At 37.0% G+C, this 16,320-nt stretch overlaps 1 protein-coding gene across 1 annotated transcript in view; it reads right to left on the bottom strand.

Annotated features, from left to right (window-relative positions):
* LOC140164195 (bifunctional arginine demethylase and lysyl-hydroxylase JMJD6-like) overlaps positions 1-16,320 on the bottom strand; it is a 106,191-nt gene that overhangs the window by 72,287 nt on the left and 17,584 nt on the right.

Here is a 16,320-nt window from a genome sequence, read left to right as displayed (position 1 = left end):
TGTATACGCTAAAACAGCTCTAATTATGGGTATTTACACTGATTTTGCGATAAAAAATACAAAATAAAAAGGCCCCTCTTCCTCCTTTTTTTCAAAAACCCGGACGTGAAATATGTTTATTTTTTTACTTGGCCTAAGGTGTAGGACATTTTTTTGTTTTAGCTATAGCCCCCACTCCAGACGTATTTTTAATTGGACTTGCTCAAGTGGCATTTTCTATTTTATTACACAATTTGTTGCCATTTTTTATGAACTTGTAAGTTCTTAAAATAGCCTAAAATGAGGCTATAGCATCCATAATTAACAGCCTTCTCTAATATTAATCTCCATAGACTTTACATGTACAATGTAAAATGAAAAGGTCCATAAAAAAGAACGGTAACAAATTGTGTACTAAAATTTGCACAAAATGCTAATTGAGCAAGCACAAATGCAATGCACTAGTTTTCGTGAGGGGGCTATACGAAATATTTTTTATGTATTGTATATATATGGTCTTTTTAAAAATTAAATGTCCATCTGAAACATAGGTGCCCTCCCTGCCCGAAGAAAATAACAGCCCCTTAGCAGCCACATATCCTGGCTATATGCACCTGGTCAACTTTACAAGCAAAAGTTGATGGTAAACTTTTTGTTACACCCTGTATATCCCTTTTCTGTATCTTTTGTGTAGTTATGTCAATGCTATTGTTGATAGTAAAGTAATTGTGTATTTTGTATCACACAGAGCATACTGCATATATAGTGTAGCACACTGAGCAAAGTGCATGCTGCTCTCTGCATGTATCATATTAAAAAGGGCATTTTGTTTGTATTGCATGGTTTGCATTAACCAATTTTTAGGAGCTTCAAAACATGCATTCATAATGATAGTCAGAAATGAGTGAACTATTTTGCATCTGACGATCATGTCAATCCTCACCACGGCCTGTGATATGTTTAACTTTAAAAGCACACAATCAGAGACAATGGCCAATGATGTCTGAACTTTAGGAAGGAAAAGGGCAACTTTTCTAGGAATTGTTTTCTAGCATTAGTTTCCTATTACTAAGACCTAACTTTTTAGAGAGTTTGTATGTTTAAAGGTAAAAAACTAACCATAGGGCATGCTGTTTCCCGATGGGTTAGAAATTTCAATCATCAAGAAAAAATGTACACAAACAAACTGTTTCCGAGTTTGATTGACAGGTGAACTAGGCCTACATTGTAGTATCTTTAAAGGAAGTCTCTGGCAATCACAACATTATGCCTTATATGTAAAAAAATAACTATCAAGCACGAATCACATGGTTTTATTTAAAACAAACTCATCGTGACTATAAAGCGATTAAAACACCGTCTCTCAACGGGCGACATTCAAAATTCCTGGGCGCTGAAATTGTCGAGTGTAATGACAATTGAGTACTGGTACAAATAACCATTATGTCATTGCACTTAGACAGATTCAGCGCAGGAATTTTGAATATCGCGTGTTGAGAGCCGACTGTTTTATTCGTTTTTATAGTCAATATGAGTTTGTTTTAAATAAACCATGCGATTCATGCTTCATAATTATTTTTCTAACATAAAAGGCACAATGCTATGATTGCCGGAGACTCTGATTTTATGCATCATTTTGTGCATATTGGCATATGTGAAATTTATTAAGTTATTTTTTTTGTTAATAAGGCCGATATCAAAAAAAAATGTTTCTAGAATGTCGTCTCAAGATAAAAAAAGTATTTTTGTGTTATGATGTAGCAACAAAGGAATATTCTGTCCCAAGAGGTATAGGCAGTAGTATTAACTTCAAGATCATTCATCCATGGTAGAAATATCATGCGATGAAATTTGACCAGCCTCCTTTAATGTTACTTACACCTAAACCTTGATGTACATTATAAATTGAAGGCTTTAAGGTGGTATGGTACTACGCCCCTTGATAAATTTTGTGACTAATTTTGCATTTTTCTTAAAAAATTACTACACTCTGGTAACAAAAGTTATGTATAATACTTCACTGACATTTCAGTGATTGAAGACAAGTGGTTCATTATATAAAGAAATGAGGTACATTCTAGCGGTACCTCTTTTCTTATCATCAATAACATACCGCTTGTCTTGAGTCACTTAAATTACAGTGTAGTAACTGGATTCCTTGCCCCTATAATATACATAACTTTTAATTGTTACCAATGTGTTATTACTTATAGAGAAAAATGCAAAATAATCGCAAATTTATCAAGGGGTGTAGTACCACCTAGGTTTTGCCCGTAATGGGCATTTTTCAGTTGTTTGTTTCTTTGTGAAAAGGCAAAACTCTAATCATTCATAATTTTTAAGTGCAAGTATTGTATTCAACCAAATAGCTCTTTGGGTGCTTACACAAGACAAGCGGTTTGATACTTGTGATAGAAAATGAGGTACATGTACCGCTAGGATGTACCTCATTTCCTATCATATTTACTGAACCGCTTGTCTTGATTCACTGAAATTTCAGTATAGTAATTGGATTCCTTGCCCCAATAATATACATAACTTTTGTTACCAGTATATGTTATTAATTTTTGAGAAAAATGCAAAAATAGTCACAAATTTACCACAGAGGTGTAGTACCCCCTTAAATGGGTTATGATCAAGTTTGAAAGTTCAATGACCTTTTCCCACTGAATGCAAGGTGTTGTTGAAATGGCTCCATAGCCTAGATTAATAGTGCTATTTCTCAGCCAAATATGACAACTTGTAGTGCATATGAACTGAAATCATTGGATTTTGAAATGTTTGCAAGCTCCGAGACATAGCATTTTTTTGGAAAATGGCATCAAGGGTGTATTAAATTCATATTGTTTCGATATCTACGCCCGGCCCCCCAACTCAACACAAAAGTTGACAACCATGAGAGTTACCAAATTGCGTGGAAAAGGGGTTGTTTTTTTACCAGTAGCAAGGACCTTGAAATTGGCAAAATTTCGTGAAATTTGACAGTGAAATTAGCATAATAGGGGTATTTAATTTGCACTGTCCGCGATATTTTGATAAAAAGTAATTGAGAAAATCCAGAAATTTTATGTCAATATTTAGTGTCATTGATAAGGGGTGTTTGAAATTCTAATCATTGAAAGCGGATGTTTGAAATTCTAGTCATTTAAAACAGCAAAAAAGGGGTTGTTTTTGGCCATATTTCGTCCTCGATTTTGCATGAAAAAGGGGTAATTTGATGAAAAATCATTGCAAAAGGGGCTTTTGAAAGATTTGGTAACTCTCATGGTTGTCAACTTTTGTGTTGAGTTGAGTTGGGGCCGGGTATCTACGCTAGTCCTGTGGTGAGTCTGTTGACATGATAAAACAATATAAAAACTTGATCTCGAATTCGAAGCGATTAACTGAAACACTCCCGGGGAAGCAATTCAACAAATGGGGACGCTTTATAGTTATATATTTAGTAAGTTGTTATTCGGCACTCTGTCATGTTATAACAGTATGATATACTAGTAATACAATACAAGTGGCAAATGATGTCAGTAATTTATATTCAACAAACACATTTATTACAAATGGAGATAACTTTATTTAGCAAATAAAAGATATTAATGATTAAGTACAAACTTGTGATAAAGTGTGTTTTTCATTGTTATTATTCAAACACATTGTTATACACCAAATGGGCTATTCCAGTTGAAATCCATACGCCCCCTATGGAATACATGACCTTAATCTTTGACACAGGTGATGTAGATTTCAAGTGGAGTCACCCATTCAGGTAACCACAATTGAAATTCACACTCCCTGGGAGATTAAGGTCATATCTTCATATTGGGCTATTCCAGTTACAATCCTCCACAGGGGGAGTATGTTTTTCAAATGTAATTGGTCAGGGTTAATTATTTTGAAACCCATACACCCCCTGCATTATGGCTTTACCTATAGACCACTTGACATCAATGTTTATCAACAAAGGCGAGGGATTGGTCTTTCGATTTGCTCGAACGAACCGCTTCACAGTTCAATGGCTTTCTTGTACCATATGAAATGTGGTGGGAGATTTAAAATACACACGCCCTGAGCAAACTACGATGCGCACGCACAATGCAGGGCAAAGAACAATGGAAAGTGCCATAATGCGTGCGCATACTGCTGGGTAATGACGTCACATGTCAAGTGGTCTATATCTTCCATAGATGGAGTGAGTATTTCAAATGGAAGTTACCCAACTGTCTATTCTATTCGAAAACTCATACTCCATCTGTGGAAGACTTTGGCTAAATCTTCCACAGGGGTAGTGTGGATTTCAACTGGAATAGCCCAATGACCAAGTGGATGGTGGGAATATTGGCTGCTCATGATAGAAAGTGTGCAAATTATTACCCCAAGGTGATCTGGAGAGTATATGTCTACTATTTTCCAAGACTGAAGGTAGAAGGAAAATAGTAGGCCTACATTCTTGAGTCACTGAGGGGGTAATGGAATTCAGCATTTCCCTGAATGCAGATCAGTCAAGAAGATGATATCAAGGTTATGATGTTGGTAAGGGGCGCACCATTAGATTTCCAGGGGGCATGGGAGTTTTTTGGGAAAAAAAAACTTCGCCCACTAGTGAGACGAAAAAAAAAAACTTCACCCGCTAGTGAGATGAAAAAAAAACAATTTTGCCTCACTGATGAGTAAAAAAAAATTCCCCAACCAACTTTGTATAAAAGTATACATTAAAATTGAAAAAAAAAATATCTAGCCTTTGGAGGCGAAAAAAAAATGAAACTACACAAATGAAAACCCGTGATTCCTTTATTATTATATTATAGGTCATACACACATGTAGCTGGTTTTAATAGCAAAACAAAAATCTACCAGAACTTTTCTTTCTGAAAAAATGCTTTTTGGGAGGCCTATCCATGTATGTGAACCACAGACATTGGTTAGAGATCAGTGGGGTAATCTCCCGGGTAATGTACTATCCAGCGCCATAAAAATTTAAAAATATCTAGGACCCGTTTTTTTGAAGTTTTTAAATATTAATAATTTAAAACAAAATTTTGGCCCAAGAATTTTTTGTTACGTGTACGATGTATTTTGGGCGAAAAATGGCATTTTGGCCCACATTTGACCTCACAGATGAACTTATCAAGTCTTTGCCATTCTAAATATGTATACTTTTATATACTTTAGACCAACAATTTAGAGGCCCGAAAGTTTCCATAATTCCAGGTTTCAGACCAACCTTAAGGGGGTATTACACCTGCCCAATTTTGTGCCTATTTTTGCATTTTTTCTTACAAATTATAGTGCATTGGTGACAAGTAAGATATGTATATTATAGGGGCAAGGACTACAACTACTGCACTGAAAATTCAGCAACTCAAGGAAAATAGTTATTGATTTATTGATCAAATATTGGTTTTCCCTCATTTTTGACTGTAAATCCACAACTGTTGTCGGTGCTGAAATAAAATTTCCAGTGCATTAGTTGTAGTCCTTGCCCCTATAATATACATATCTTACTTGTCCCCAATGCGCTATAATTTTTGCTTTTTTTCAAAAATAGGCACAAAATTTGGCAGGGGTGTAGTACCCCCTTAAAGTTGGACGTTTGAAATTGTAAGTGCAAAGTGTAATGTGTACAAAATCTTGAAAACGTACATGTTCATTTAAAAATGATTTGATATACCTGAGAATTATTTTCATCTTGTAGCGATAGACAACAAAATATACCCTTCAAATATGAGAATGAAGTTCAATGAACCATGTTATTATATAGCCATAGCTAGTGGGGGGGGGGGGGCCCAGGTGGGGACACGAGTCAGTGGTAATAAGAAGTATTTACTAGGGAAAAAATGGAGGAGAAAATATTTGGTCCACCCCTCTCACTTTGGTCAACAATTAAGTGAAATTGAGACACATCTTTAAAAAAAAACCTCTGGGCAATGTGTTCCCAGCAAACACAAAAATGTTCTTAAAACGTTTATTCAATACGTTTTAACTAAGGTAACACTATTATATAGATTTATTTTCTAATTTAAAAGTCCATGCTCTCCTGATTACAAAACTGAAATTTTGATTTTAATCGGACATTCGGTTCTCAAGATATATGGTCTGTCAAAATGGTACAAAACCAACAAATTGGCAACAACTTTCTTTTTATAATTTTCTTTATTTTTGGCATGAAGTGTTGTCAGGTAATTTTTTCATTATATAGGCATGAATTATGCAAAGTTTTCAGATACAATTATAAGAGGTATGGTAGTACTGAAACTTGGTACATGGGCTATACACATAAAATGCAACAAACCTATGGATGTATTTGGCAAATTTCCATAATTTGCATAAAAATAATTAGGACCCTAATCAACTTTTCTAATTAGTGGCCCTAATTGATTATGCAAATTGAAATTTGTCAAATGCAACTGTAATTTTGTAGCACCTTGTGCGTACTACCCATGTAACATGCCTCAGTACCTGCGGAATACTACCTTTTTACATGTTTTTATTATTGCGGATGGTGTACATGCCCCTGCAGGCCACAATGGGGTATATGTAGGCTCTTTATTATTATTATAAGTGATCACTATTGCCCAGGCGAGGACAAATTACTGACCAACTGTCCTGTTTTAAGCATTCCCTGGTTTTCCTACAAAATCATTATTTTTGTTGATGGGGATGGGTAAAAGCCACAGACTGCTACATGTATAAAATGATATAAACCCATTATAATTCTTTCCTAAATGACACTTGATAATTTGCATACCCTGTAGAGCGGTCACTGCCAGCCAATCCAATTACATAGCCCATCTCCATAACATAATAATTCATTTTATTTTAATCTTCCTTGAAACTAGCTTTTTTTTCTTTTAAAAAAACCAAATTCTTCCTCAAAGGGGTAAAATTATTTCCTCCCCTGGTGTGTGTGTGTGGGGTGAATAATAGAAGAATAGACGGCCCTGACATTTATTTGATGTCTGTAATCATACACTTCCAAGTATCAAAATTGAAATGTGTTCATGGTTATCCAAAGCAGTGTGTCAAATGTCAATAAACTTCCTATAAATATAATACATAATTAATGTCTCCGAGTCTGTTTACATCACTTGAAGAACACTGAATTGTCTCACTTAGAATCTGCAATTCCTTAACTATTGACACTCATCATAAAGCCAGTCATCAACAAAGTGTCATATACACCATTTCACTTCAGTTGTGCTGATGTGGTTTTACACGGCATAGCTGTGAACTGAAAATGTCTGCTGCAGCCTTTATTGTTGTTTTATAAGAAGAAATATCTTCTCTGTCTGTCTCTTTTACCTGCTCTACGAACAGTTTATTCAATGTTTTTGAGTCTTTGAGGCTCTTATGACTTTCTCTTGAACACATGAATTCACAAACATAAACAGCTGGATTGCTGTATCTACAAAGTATACTCTACATGTACATTATTCCTGGGAGTTGAAGTTGAGTTGGTAATTAATATGGGATAAAATCCCTGTAGCATGTTGCATGATACTTCAAACCACTAGCACAACACAGTTTGTCCGGTCCTGTAAGCTGCTGCATGCACCTTCAGTCTTTGCTATGATTTGTCATCTACGGCTTTCGTCAATTTCTGTCTTATGAAAGTACAAGATGTCAGAGCCCCTTGGCATCTCAATCTGCTTCCTTTGTGGCAGGGTATTTCACTTTGTTGCAGACAATGCAAATATGTGACAGCACATCTTTGGAGTGCTGCTGTGGCTGTTCAGTTGAACAAATACTTAACCGTTATATGCAAGTAGATGTTTTTTTCTTGGGAGTACATCCTCATCACTGCTTGTGTCCATGTCAGCAACTGCATTTGAGATACAAAACAAATGCGATTCAGTGTATGTGTAAAATATTGCCAGCATTATCAAAATGAAACTCAAAATGTTAATTCCCGACCAAACTGCTTATATTGCCAAACAAAGGGTTTCCATGTGTTAGCCTAAATGCAATGTTTGTGATGCGAGAAATTAACATATAGGTGAGTTTGTCTAAGGGTACTACACCCTGCCCAATTTTGTGCCTATTTTTTGTATTTTCTCAAAAATTAGAGCGCATTGATTGGTGACAAGTAATATGTATATTATAGGGGCAAGGACTGCAACTCTTGCACTGGAAATTTTATTTCAGCACAGACAACAGTTGTGGAGTTACAGTCAAAAATGAGGGAAAACCATTATTTGATCAATAAATCAATAACTACTTGCCTTGAGTCGCTGAATTTTCAGTGCAGTAGTTGTAGTCCTTGTATGCCCCTAACATATACAGCCTGTCTCAAAAAAAATTGTGCAAGTCAAAAGCGCCCTCTTTGGCAATTAAAAAATACCGTTGTGACAAAATGCTTACATCAACATCACGGGTGCAGTCTTAACTCTCAAATACCGTTTGTTCTGTTCAATTTGCTTGTTCCAATTTCGAGATATGTTCATTTAACAACGAAAGGGTAAAATCACAATTGTGCCACTTTTACTAGGGAAGAGAGATGTACATGTAAAAATCAATGATAGCTGATGTTGATGCGTCTAATGCACTCGCCCTTTCGGGACGCATACATTAGACGCATCAACATCAGCACGCGTGCATTATTTTGGCTAATATCTCTCCCAACAAGTAATACGCGTTCATTAATCTATAACATGTATAAGTGCGCAATATTTGTTTGTCTTTTAACATGTCTTAAGTGACTAAGAGAGCAGTATTTTCCATGATAAAATCATTGACACGCACATGCAGAACAGCAGAATGTGAAATCCATTTTTACAGCAGAATGTGAAATATTTATTTATCTTTTAATCTCTATTAACCCTAACACCCAAAAATCTTACAAAATCTTACGATGAAAAATTCTGCGCATGCATGAATCCCAGGGTCTGCGATGACGCAATCAGCCTAAGTGTTATATGAGCACGGAATTGCTGGCCGGGCAGCAATAACCCGTGTAGCTACCGGTCCGTGATCGTTCGGTTGGCATGCGAGGGGTCATAGGTTCGAATCCCGGGGGTGCCAAGTCAAAAATTCTTCTTCTTCTTGACTTTTTCGGATCTTCTTTGACTTCCGATCCCAAAAAGCAGGGTCCAGTGTTAGGGTTAAACTAAGATGTATTTTTCCAGATTAGAGCCTATGTTAACCCTAACACCCAAAAATCTTACAAAATCTTACGATGAAAAATTCTGCGCATGCATGAATCCCAGGGTCTGCGATGACGCAATCAGCCTAAGTGTTATATGAGCACGGAATTGCTGGCCGGGCAGCAATAACCCGTGTAGCTACCGGTCCGTGATCGTTCGGTTGGCATGCGAGGGGTCATAGGTTCGAATCCCGGGGGTGCCAAGTCAAAAATTCTTCTTCTTCTTGACTTTTTCGGATCTTCTTTGACTTCCGATCCCAAAAAGCAGGGTCCAGTGTTAGGGTTAAGTGGAAAAAGAGAATCATCATTCCTGCATCATGATAAAACAGTAAAAACAGTCAAAAATTTTTGTATTGTGTAATTGATGCATTCTTTTGATTTCACGAAGGAACTCTTGATAAACTTGATGCTATCGCTGTTACATGTAAAGCCCTCTTCCCTAGTAAAAGTGGCACAATTGTGATTTTACCCTTTAGTCTTTAACTAAACATATCTCTAGATTAAAACAAGCAAATTGAACAGAACAAACGGCATTTGAGAGCTAAGACTACTCCCTTGACGTTGATGTAAACAATGTTTCACAACGGTATTTTCTAATTGCCATAGAGGGCGCTTTTCACTTGCACAATTTTTTTTGAGACAGGCTGTACATATCTTACTTGTATCAAATGCGCTATAATTTTTGAGAAAAATGCAAAAATAAGCACTAAATTGGCCAGGGGTGCAGTACCCCCTTAACCTGACCGACTGACAACTGTAAAAAAACTCTGCTGAGTGTGATTTTTGTTTCAATCAATGTGCACAAAGGGGTATATGACTCAATTTGCCACTAAGTTTGCTCAATCTGTGGGAAATGTTGATTACAGCGAGAAAAGTGAACCAAAATATTTTGAATTTCTCGAAATAGGCAACATTTGCTCGAAAAGATCAAGTAAAATAATTGTCACAATATTTTGCTAAATTTCTGACATAAACACAAAAGTTCTCCTGTGTTGAAACCATGAAACGCAGAGTAAAAATGACTGCACTTACCACCTACCGTTTTGATATTTTAGTGTTCTCTATCGTAAACTAATGAAGCTCTCAGAGCCCAATTTTATGCTAGACTGGAGTGCGGGTGGGGCAGCCCCCCCCCCCCAATTTGCAAAAGTATACAAAAAGCCCCAAAATGTAATAATTTGCAAGCGATTTTTAAAGCTTTTTTGGTCAAAATTTGTGGAAGAAAGTCTACTTCCACAAAATTGCCGCCCCAATCAGCACCCCCACAAAGAATCATGGTTACGGTCTTGACAAAATAAACATCTTCCCCATAAATCCATTATCATATTATTATTAGCCTGGGAATGCATAAGTTTCACTTAGAGGCTTTGCAATAATTATGAGCCCTAGGGGAGGGTACCGTATATATATTTTTTTGGGGAGGGATTTTTTAACGAGCCAAAAGGTGAGAGGGCAAGCAATTTTTGGCTGGCTGGGAATGGGGGGAGGTACAATTTTTGGCATACATTTACAGAGCACCCTTTAAATTACACATGCTAAAATAGCAACACACTACAGAAACGTTTAAAATGTACAATTTCCTGCTCGCTAATCATGTAATTATCACTCTGCGAAAGTTTGCCAATTGGGAACCCCCAAATGTGGCATGTGCAACGGGGGAAGGGGAAAAGATTTGTTGGCAGGCCGAGGGGGGCAATTTTGCTGAGCCAAGAAGGGAAGGGATTTTTGGCCAGCTGAGAGGGAGGGGCAAGCGATTTTGGCACATATTCATGCCGGGCCGCCTTTAAAATAAAACGCTCTAAAAAGGCTTAGGAAAAAAGTACCGAAACGCTTTTAATATGCAAATTTTCTAGCACGCTGCACTCGCAACATGATCTAGGCCATTTAAGGTTTGCAAATTGGGATCCCAAAAATTTGACATGTGTAAAGTTGGGGGAGCAAAGATATTTTGGCGGGCCGGGGGGGGGGAGGGGAGGGCAAGCAAATTTTTGGCGGGCCGAGAGGGGGGGGCAAGCGATTTTTGGCAACCGTTTGGAAATCGGGGCTCACAATTTATTGCACCGCCCGGCCATCTTTTAGAATACCCTGGTACCATCTTTTTACATTCACAGTGTATGTGTATGGGTCGTTCATAAAAGATGACATTGAAAATCTGCAGTGGTAGGTAGGGTATTCCAAAAGAAATCCCACCGCCCCATATTGCACACAGCACAGCCCCAATATAGTACACATATTCATAGCTGGCTTCATTTTCATGCTTTATATTAAAATCAAACATTACCTGGTTCAGGTTGAAGTTTTTGTTTCTTCTGCATCCTTTTGACCTTGTCTTTGTGCGCCGGGGTACGAACGATGTGTCTTAATGGTTATAACATCTTCTCTGGTGTGGTTATACATGTTACAATAACTATCATACTATGATAAAGACTGCCGAATTTTGATCGCAACGTTTGTGATTCTTGTTTGAACATTATGCTATAGCTAGGCAAAATAATTCCATTGAATGATTATAGGGACTAACATTCACGGATAACTGGACAACAAATTTGAGCAGCAAACAGTCAGAAAAGTAGGAAAGAATTGCCATAATAGTGCATGATCATGATGTGAGCTGAGTGATCTAACTTTTCTTCGCATGTTTGACCTCTGTGGGGAAATTCCCACTATGTAGTCTCATTCATATTACTTGTGCACGCTAAGCGCAATAGGACGTTAATAGGACGTGACCTGAGATCGTACGTAATGATACTGATAAATATTTATATTTTTGGGCTTTAAAATGGCTGAAAATGTCTTTTTTTTCTAAATTCTTGCAAATATTGCAAAAAGCAACAATAAAAATTAGGTTTACTATGCACAGTTGAAGTAGAATTGTCATAAGGAATTACTTTCTGCCTCAAAATAGATCACGTGTCATCATGGGTCAAGGACGAATAAATAAAATGGCGTGCCATTTAAAACCATATTAATTATACGAGCTAGCTCGACTTTCTACCAGAATTGGACTCAAAATACAATATAAAAATAGTCTATTTCAGAAGAAAATGGAATATCTAAACTGCAGGCACTCTGAGGAAAAACAATGTGAGTATAAATATCAGAATTACCCCAGAAACCGACGTTTTTCACGAAACATCTAGACTGCCAATTTACGAGAAACAATTTTCTCGCTTTTTTACATGTGTCTCACTGTGTTTATATCACTTGCAAACTTCGGTAGCAACCAAAATATACACATAGAGTGACTTGAATAAAATTCGGTTGTAATGCGCATAATGTTTGCAAGAAATGCCGACGGTCAGACCAAAATTTTGAGCATGTCATTGTGAAAAACGATTCTTAATGCGAAAACATACATAAAACCGACAGAAAACAGCAAAATGGGAAGACAAATTCGAGTGTAATATTTAAATGGAAAACTCGCAGGTGCTAAAACCATACTGAAATTTTGTGTGTATGTATGTATAATAACTGTCCAACAGCGATTGTTTCTGACATTTCTCTTTAATGAAAAATGTGCAAAAACCGATTTTTCACTAATTTGCCCCAAAAATCTGACCAGATATAAAAGTTAGTAAAAAAGAGTATACATGACATGTACTGACCCATGGCAGTTATCACACATGATAATGAGTGTAGGGCATCTTTACTTTTCGACAGGGGCTACCCTGACCAACGTCGCTACCCCAGCCCTTAAAGAATTCACTGTATAATGATATTAGGTGTCACATACTCAACACACTTTGTGAAAAGCGTTATTGTAAGCGGACACTTTTGACCCATTTTCCTTGAGTATGTTAAGTGCGATGCGCGCTACGAGGAGAAAAGAAGGATTTCAACATTCGACCTCTGGGAATTAGTTAAGGCGATTTGTTGACAAAGAAAATAAAAGCTTCTTTAAAATGAAAGGATATACTGAAATAATTTGTACTTCTTTTTCAAAGAAAGTTCCCCAATGAGCTATGCTTAGGTTTTACTCTGTGGTAATTTGTGACTGGACGCGGCGAATCAGCCGTAAAGTCGGCCCCGGTCAATTTTGTTTTATTTCGTGTTTAGAAAATATATACCATAAGCTTTAAAATGGTATATCATTTGACAAAAGCGGGGTTCTGATTTGTTGTTCCTTCGACAAAATTGTATTTTTTATCGGTTCTACATGTGTCTCTTTTTCTACATTTCTGGTAATAAATATCCAACAGTCATAATTGGCGGTCATTTCAAATCATCCCCAAGTCAACGAGGTTCAGAAATATCCTCTCATTGTTCATTGTTGATTATGTATACATAGACAAAATACAATGCTTTGTTATCTACCACTTGAACAGGATTTAGCCAAAGCAAACAAAGACAAGAACTATTCTATAGAAATAGGTAGAAGCTTATTATCCTCTTCAGCAGTAGTATTATTGATTGATTTAAACAGCGTTTGATAAGATACTTGTCGCAACGAATTGATACACCTATGAATACGACCTTCACATACATTTTACAATTTAACTCAGAATACAATTTGCCGAGTTTACGGCTGATTCGCCGCGTTCACTCACATTTGTTTTCCTGATTTATTTGTTTGCCTTGTGTGGAAATTGTGGATTTGCTAAATAGATTTATTCTTGGTGCATTCACCTTGTACAAATTGTGAAAATTAAAACTTAGTATCATGTATGATATTTAAACTAGACTCTTCAAATTACGTATTCATTAAATTAGTAGTATTTTGCTACAGTACCGTGCTCTTCTGTGCATCACTGCATCGAGACAAAGACTTTTATAAACAGAATTTCATTGTAATGAGATACACGTTAATTGTTATCTACTGTAAAAGCATATTATATTTGTAACCATTCTTTTTCTGAACATATTTTCCACTTGATAATTAGATAATGTGATTTATTGACGAGCAAAAACAATTGTGAATGTGATGTGTGTTTTAATTCAGTTTATATTCATAAACTGGTTAATTATGTTAGCAAAATCCAATAAATATTACTCACGGAACTGAGCTTTCGCCATCTTGGCTGATGGCTTGATCACAGATGAACTGGTCCACTGCTTTTCCCGCGAAACTTGGTTGCTAAAGACGCATCCTCGTTACCCGGAAGTGATGTTGATTTAAGCAGTGTGTCATATACATGATCTAGAAAGTACGCACCCTCGTCGCGGTTGTGTGAGTTCTTCCCCTTTTTCTGATTTGGATGGCCTCCCTGACTCTTCTTGAGAAGGCGTTTGAGTCTCTATCCAGTAATTTGGCCCCCTCCCAGTCGATGACGTGATTTTCTTGTGCTACGTGGTCGGTTATTGCGGACTTGTGCTGTTCAGTGGTAGAGAGCTTTCTGCTGGCTCTGATGAAATTTTTGGTGGCGATCTTTTCAGTGTCTTTCTGATGCTCCTTCTCACCTCACCTCACCTCACCAGGCTGTGTTCGACCATTGTTGGACGTAGCCCTCTTCATGATTCTTCCACTGTTCTCTGTCTCTTGCATTTCTTGTCCATGTAGGTCCCATGTAGGCAGTAATGTCATCACGCCACCTCCTCTTCTGTCTACCTTTTGATCTTTTCCCTGTTCTTGGTTGCCATTTTGTAAGCCGTTTAGTCCATCTGTTATCTTCCCTTCGCGTAAGGTGGCCTGCCCATCTCCATTTCGCTTCTTTGAGTTTCACCATAATGTCTTTGACTTGAGTTTGATGTCTTATTTCAGTGTTCTTAATTTTATCCCTTAAGGTAATGTGAAGCATCTTCCTTTCCATTGCTCTTTGGGCTGTTTGTAATTTCTGTTCCAGGTACTTGGTTGTTGTCCATGTTTCTGCCCCACACACTGGTTGAACATTCTACTTCTCAGATGCATTGGTAACTTTTTATCACATAGAATGTCCTTGAATCTTCCAAAGCAACTCCAACCTGCCTTTATTCTGATCAAAGCTTCACTGTTTGGTCGAGATATTTGTAACCATCCACCTTTTTGATAACATCGCCTTCAACTTCAATGACATCCTCTGACTGGTAGTTTGTCATATATTTAGTTTTGCCCTTGTGTATGTTCAGTCCAATCTTTTTACTTCCTTTATTCAGATCATTTAACTGGACCTCCATATCCTTTACTGATCTCTTCACCAAAGCTACATCATCTGCGAATCTCAGATCTGTTAGCTTCTCGCAATCTATGTTGATCCCTCTCTCCTGTATGTTCAGCTTTCTGAATATATCTTCCATTGCTCCTTCTTCCTTACCCCAAATGGTCTACCAGTCTCACCTATGTATGATTTATTACACCCTTTGCACGGGATGTCATATACAACTTCGCTGGTCTGATCGATGTCTTTTTTGTCTTTCGGGTGGACAAGAACACTTTTTAGAGTGTTTGTTGGCTTCATGGCTGTTGTAAAACCATGCTTGCGGAAAACTCTTTGCAATTTTTCAGAAGTACCCTCCACATATGGTATAACCACCATGCCTTTGATTGGAGTCTCGGTTGTCTTTTTCTGAGGTTTTGCTGTCGCTTTGTCCTTCATTTGCTGTTTCACCTTGTCCACCCCCCACTTGGGGTATTCACAATTTGGCTAACATAATTAACCAGTTTATGATCTCAACAATCCTACCAAATGAATCTCTTTGCTGCAGTTTATATTCAGTTTATATGAATATAACCATTGTTAATTATTTGAGCAATATCTTGGCAGATAACAAGTCATCTTCTATCCGTTTTTATGTGAAAATACTCCTTTTAAAATCTGTGCAAAATTGGCAAAACAAAAAATGTTGTAAGGCTATCAATATACAAAACACCTTCCACAAAACGTGCCAATTGTCTCATAAATTCCATTTCTATTTTTACTTTAACTCAATATTCTTGCCCATGTTGTAAACTGCAATATTCCAAAAATACCACTTTACAATAACGCAGTTGGGTTTCCCGAGATATGATCAGCGATGATAGTTCACATGTTCTTGTAAACAATAAAATACAGCGGACATTAAAACAACTTTTTGTCACAAGGTTTCTCGTGGAAATGAGTTTGACAATCTAAACCAGCTACCATTGGCAGCCATAGATAACACAATGTTTCACCCCAACTGTGCGGCAGACAAAAAGTCGATGTAAGAAATTTTTTAGATACCCTAAACTGCTAAAATGTACACCATTATTTCATTATTTCATCCCTCGTGTATAGGATTTAATGTATATATCACACAGGTCTTTTACGCGGTCT

Source organism: Amphiura filiformis, chromosome 11, assembly GCF_039555335.1.
Source record: "Amphiura filiformis chromosome 11, Afil_fr2py, whole genome shotgun sequence".
Taxonomy (NCBI): domain Eukaryota; kingdom Metazoa; phylum Echinodermata; class Ophiuroidea; order Amphilepidida; family Amphiuridae; genus Amphiura; species Amphiura filiformis.
This window is presented reverse-complemented; position numbering and strand designations above follow the sequence as displayed.